Source organism: Amblyomma mixtum, chromosome 8, assembly GCF_055824585.1.
Source record: "Amblyomma mixtum isolate Tamu chromosome 8, ASM5582458v1, whole genome shotgun sequence".
NCBI classification, from domain to species: Eukaryota; Metazoa; Arthropoda; class Arachnida; order Ixodida; family Ixodidae; genus Amblyomma; species Amblyomma mixtum.
The window spans coordinates 84637117-84643116 of record NC_143019.1 but is presented as its reverse complement, the minus strand read 5'-3'; the positions used below and the strand labels follow the sequence as shown (position 1 = coordinate 84643116).

The 6000-nt window shown below is 44.8% G+C and overlaps 1 protein-coding gene across 1 annotated transcript in view; it reads left to right on the top strand.

Annotated features, from left to right (window-relative positions):
• The first annotated feature begins 274 nt into the window (after window positions 1-274).
• The window catches only part of LOC149333259 (epoxide hydrolase 4-like), a 28229-nt gene continuing 22503 nt past the window's right edge, over window positions 275-6000 (top strand). The window contains exon 1 of the mRNA XM_089558623.1: window positions 275-518. The gene's annotated coding sequence lies outside the window, so the exon portion shown is untranslated. The remainder of the gene's footprint in view (window positions 519-6000) is intronic.

Genomic DNA, 6000 nt, shown 5'->3' with positions numbered 1-6000 from the left:
GTACTTGCGCGAAAGACAGGACGAAAACAGATGAAACGTTACCCGGCGACCCCGTGTGCTCCTCCCAAACTGCCCAGAGCAATATCCAGTTCAGGAAAAGCCTTCCTGCAAAAACGACCTTGTTTTCGTCCCTCTCGGTTTGTTTTCATTTCCTTCTATCGATAACGACGTGAGCGAGTGAGCGGACTCGGGTACGCCTTTGGGAACCGGTTCGTCCGTATAAAGTGATTCACAGCGACGAAAGCGCGCGTGTGTGCGCTGGTCGCTTCGCTCCACTGCTCGAAAATGTCCACGCGCGCGCGGCACAGCTTGATTCCGCGCCAAATGCGCGCGTCCGACAGCCCCCGCTGTCCCTCTCTCCAGCTGGCAGCGTCAGGAGGCGCTGAACGAAAACAAATCCAGCGCAGGGGTTCGCCGACGCACGTGTGAGAGCGGCGCATTCCGCCGATGTGCACATTACGGACCGCCGCGGTTGACGCGGTTCGCCTGTTCGGAATAGAACGGATTCACCGGACGTAGTGAGTACACGTTCCGTTACGCAATTCGTTTCTGAGCTAATCGGAGTTAATTTTTTTTTTTTGCATTGACGCTTACGCTAGCCTCACGCCTATTTTTAAGTGCGAAGAGCACGGGCTGCATAATCGGGATCAAGAGCATTAATTCTCGCCTATACTCCGGCCTGTCAAACGAGAAAGTTTTTCGTTCTTAATGATGTTTAATCGAACCATGCGGAATACCGAAAGAGCAGTGCTAGCCTTTCCAGCGCACGCTATGAGTTGGTCTTAAATTTGATGACAGACTCTTCCCTTACGAGATCACGTGTGCAGAGATAAAAAGCCAGTTTGCGGATGTAGTATGCACTGTCACCAGGAAATGTTTACGTAATGAGGGTTCACGAAAAAAAAAACTGTTCTGATGGAGTTACGGGAGACAGTACCCTGAATTGCCTGAATGTATAGGGGACCTACTTTTGATTTGCTCGTAATACTGCAAGGCGTCAGGGCCGCGTGGTAGCGACAGAATAGTTCTTTTTTTTACAGAAGACGCATCCCGTAAACCTTCGCTTCGAATAATACGTTTCGTCACCATTTTCGGAGTTAAAAGGTGTTGTTCCGTCAGTAATGTTACCGTTACTGGAGATTTTAAATTCCACTGCCGCTGGTAAATTTGCAGGAGTAGAAAATGAAGAGGTATGACGGAAACAAATGTAACATAACTTCGGTACCTCGCGATTGTATATTTTCAATTCAAACTAAAGCAAGCATTATGTGCATAAAAGACCAAACAAACCATCTCAGTTGAATGGTATCCCGTCCAAGATAACGAAACCCAACAATTCTGGACAAAAGAATTTTTGAGGTAGAAATCTTTTATGAATGCAATTATTTCAGATAACGCAAGATTTCATTACAACCATCAATAGACCCGTCGGTCACCTGACAGCAGTCTTGAATTTTTTTTTTCATTAACCTTTTTGCTAGCCTCAAAAGCGTTTCCTATCGCTTTTCTATTCGAGTCTTAGCTGTTCGATGCGATTGATGGAAACAGTTCAAAAGAAAGATTCTGCTGCATACCAGAAGAACGGACGATTAACTTCAATATTTCCGTAAAAGTATCTTACACTTTTTGAATTTCAAATTTTGTGTCCCAATTTGAGTTGCAAAAGCGAACCAAACTGTTCTTTGCCTCCTGTCATTTTGGAACATGAACGCACAGAGCGGCTCTGGCTCAGTGGTTATGATGCTCGGCTGCTGACCCAAAAGACGCGGGTTCGATTCCGGCCGTGGCGGTCGCATTTCGATGGAGAAGAAATGCCAGAGGCTCATGTGCTGTGCGATGCCAGAGGACGTTAAAGAACCCCAGGTGGTCGAAACTACTCTGAGCCATGCGCTATGGCGTCCCGCATAGCCCGAGTCGCTTTGGAACATTAAATCGCATAAAATCAAAAGATTCTAAGTCGTAGGTTTGCACGTAGAGAAGAGATTTAATGACGAAGATAACGTGATGCATATATGTACTATATTTAATACCATGCATCGACAACTGGCCTTATTCTTTTTATTAATGTTATTATTGTACAGACGGATGGTGGTGCAGAGAGCCTCTATTAAACACTGAGTGCAGAAGCTGGTTCGATGCAGGACTCAGCATCTTCGAGGAAATAGCAATCACTCTATCAGTAAAAAAAAAAGTATATTTCTTGAGTGAACTTGTCTTTAGTGTTCATACCATTCGTATAGAAACAGCATGCCCAATTTGCGCACAAAATCATTTTTCATTTGCTAAGATTGCTAGGAATACGATACTGACATCCGGTACTGACATGTGCGCGTCCCTGTATGCTCCTAAAGCATTCAATCAGGCATTTCTTTACCATTTCACTGTGAGAAAGATGATTTCGTTGTATAGAGTAGATAAATGGTTATCTTAAAAGCTTATGTAGCGGGAAAATTCTTAGAAGTTATTCACGCACTTGTTGTTGAGCAATATACTCTATTAAATATAGTTTTGAAACCTAACAGACAATTTCTGCAAAATAGCCCCAGATTTCTTATTTTAATAACGTTCTAATGCTAGTGAGTGGCAATTTTCTATTGGCATATGGTATTTTATTTCAAAGGCACTGTATCGGACCATTAGAGCATTTAACAGATAGGAGTTTTGAAAATCTCAAAAATTGTACGTGCTCCGATTATTTCAAAACTGTGCCTAAAATGATGCGTTAAAACTAAGGTACTGAATTTTAAGACCTTGAAATGACAGCCGAAGTGCAGGTCCTTTAGAGGGAGGTTGTTCTGGGCTGTTTAGATTGTCTCAGACTGAAGGAAATCGCTTGGAAAGTTAAAACACAACATCTGTTGTGCTAGCGCCACGTGTATAGGTTTTTCATCCTTCTTGCGCTATTCTTACCGGGCTGTGGCAGCCATAAAGTAGCATTTATGCCAGTACGTGCACACGGATAAGGACACCGGACGTAGCGCTTCCTGTTCTCGGTTTATCGTGCGCGGGACAGAAACCAACAAAAAGAAGACAAAAGGAGAATCACATGCCGCCTTTCCTGATCGCGGGCAGCAATACACCTTCGGCAGAGAAACTTCCATGGGTGCTTTTTTGCGCGAACACATCGCGGAAATTCCCGAGCAAAATTAGTGGTCGCCGGAACCCTTCCGAGCGAAAGCAGCCATTTAATGTGCTCAGACTCGCAAGGCCATTTGGGGTCGCATTCGACGAGGAAAGAAACATGTCGATATCCTTAAGGAGCCACAAACACGGCTGTGAAGCTTAAAAAGGTTTTGTGAGGCCGCTTATAGGACAGAGAAACTAGACAGTCGGCGTCAACAACTTGGATGAGATGTGGTATTTTGATAAAAGATTAATTCAGCGCACTGCTGCTTAGCTTTCCGCCAACCCTGGCTGTAAACTCCGATAAGGAGCGCACAGGTGATCGTATCCGGAGTTGTAGAGAAAACGCTGCAAACCTCGAACCTCTGTATTCTACAGGTGCGCAGAATGTTTTTCATGACAAGGTTAGCTTTCGAGAACAGGATGAAGCCAACATTCATTACCTGCGATTAATTGCTTCTGCTTTAGAGGACAATAACCGACACGTGCCTAAGCCTAAGAAAGTAAAGATATTAAGATATTTTGTGATTCAAAAAGTTTATTGCAGCTCAGAATTCAGAGTCACTCTCTTATTGATGGATATATTTTTCTCAGCGCCGACATTTGAACAGTTCTACAATCTAGGACACTAGGCAAACGCACTAACTGTTGCGTGCGGTAAAGTTTAAAATATTAGACTTCGAGTCTGAGGTCACACTTCTCATGGAGCACGCTGGTTTCTCTCTCACAATGCGCAAATATTGTTTGCGGAATCATAACGCGATCTATGCTGTCTTATATCTTTAGAGCTTAGCTACTAGGCGCCTGTTCATGCGTTCTCCCTCGTCGTCGGCTTGGGTAGTCGGCGTAACACGCCACCTGCCAGCCATTGCAGGTAGTAGCTGCCGCGCCTGAAGAGCTGCGCTCAAAGTTCCTGTTAGCCACTAGCGTAATCATCTCTCTGTTTTAATTTTAGTTCGAAGACTTGTCATGTGGCTTAGAAAGAGGCTGTCAATAAGCTAATCTACAGTAGCTCATGGAGGCTGTTCTCTTCCAAAAACCACAGCAAAATCCCGCTCTTAGAGTTGTTCGTTATCCACAAGGAAAGGTGCTCTTTCCTGGTAGCCGTTAGTCCATCTTCCAGTAATCCCGGAATACAGTCCAGTTATTGTCTTGTTCTTGAGTCACCGACCCCAGCCCTTATTCTTCCAGTCTCGTTAATACATTTAGTTGGGGGAGTTGTAATGGCTTCCTAAATTGCCTTTTCTAATAAACTTGCAGACACCACACTACGAACACAGGCGCACACTACTACATATATCGCGACAGGACATTCGCTAGACTAAGTTTACTTTCACTCACATTACATATATACTTTCTACCCCACCGTGGTGGCTCAGCGGTTATGGTGCTCGGCTGCTGACCCAAAAGACGCGGGTTCGATCCCGGCCGCGGCGCTAGAATTTCTTTGTAGGAGAAATTCTAGAGGCCCGTGTACTGTGCGATGTCAGTGCACATTAAAGAACCCCAGGTGGTCGAAATTTCCGGAGCCCTCCACTACGGCGTCTCTCATAGCCTTGGTCGCTTTTGGGACGTTAAACCCCATTAACCAAACCAATATATACTTTCATTCTGCACTCGAAGGCGCCTCGTCATTGGCAGCAGGTCTCACATTTGTCCCCCCCCACTCCACCCCCCCCTCCCCAGGTGTGTGTGTCATTCGCTTGCGCTGATAATATATCTCTTTTACTGCCAAAATAAATACAGTGTGTCAGTATTGGCGATGAAACAGAATTGAAAGAGAGTTGCGAAAGTATTTTTGGAAAATTGATGTTTATATACTTTCCCGCAATTCTATCAAGAGCATAATAAGTGAACCGAGGACACCGTGATTACCGTTTTCAACTGAATAGTGATGTAGCCGAGCCTCTGAGATCCCGCGCCAAAACTGTGTCGGCTCACCGCAGTTTAACTGCAAATTCGACCCTTTCTCTATGTATCTATCTACCGGCACGTGGAGGTGACAACTCTGTTCCAATTTGTTTCTTTTTCTAGCTTGTGAAAGCCACGTTACTGGTGAAACTAACATATTTTCCGTCAGATTGCGATACAATCTTTGGTTCAAGGCCAACTTCAATTCGTTCTCTCTGGTCCTCTGATTTTCTATGCGGAAGCCTGTAATTGCGTGTCGTTGGAACGCAGATTGTCTTCAGGACTGATTATGAAAGATAAAGGACGATACGTACTATCACGATGGAAAGAAACGCTAACAGAGCGAAGCCTAGGTTCTCCGCTGTTCGTATTCCTTTCAAACACGTTTCTGCTTCAGTGGCAGCAGAAACGGGCTACAGTTGTCCGTGACTCATTCTAGGACGGCTCTAATGTCTTTTTTTTTTTAACACCCCTTAAAGGCGGAAAAAAAAATTGAACAGCGCAGCACGTAGGTAACACGTTGTTTGCGTTTGTTTCCATCGTGATAGTTTTTTATGCTTTTAAGTTTAAGAATTCCACGAAGCTCTAGAGTGCGCGATCTAATTAAAGTCCGTTTTGTTGCTAAAGCTGTCCTAAGCTTGAGTGGTGTGGCATGATTCCGATGAGTTCAGTGATAACACACATCCGCTTGCACACAGAGATGTGATTTTTCTGCCGCCGTTATTGCCTTTTCCCACTGAAATATTTACTGCCTCTGCGCTGACTCGGCTCGAACGGATACATTATAACGGTAGAAAGCGCAGCCTCGTTGAGTGAATGAACTGGGTGAGGTGGACTTTGACAAGGACAATATAACAGGTGACATGTGGAGAAGTAGAAATGTTTCCGTCTTTGCGTCCAGTTGGTGCCGCCATCGAAATGAAGCGGCCCGCTTGGCGTTATGCTCTATAAACGCGCCAGTCGAGA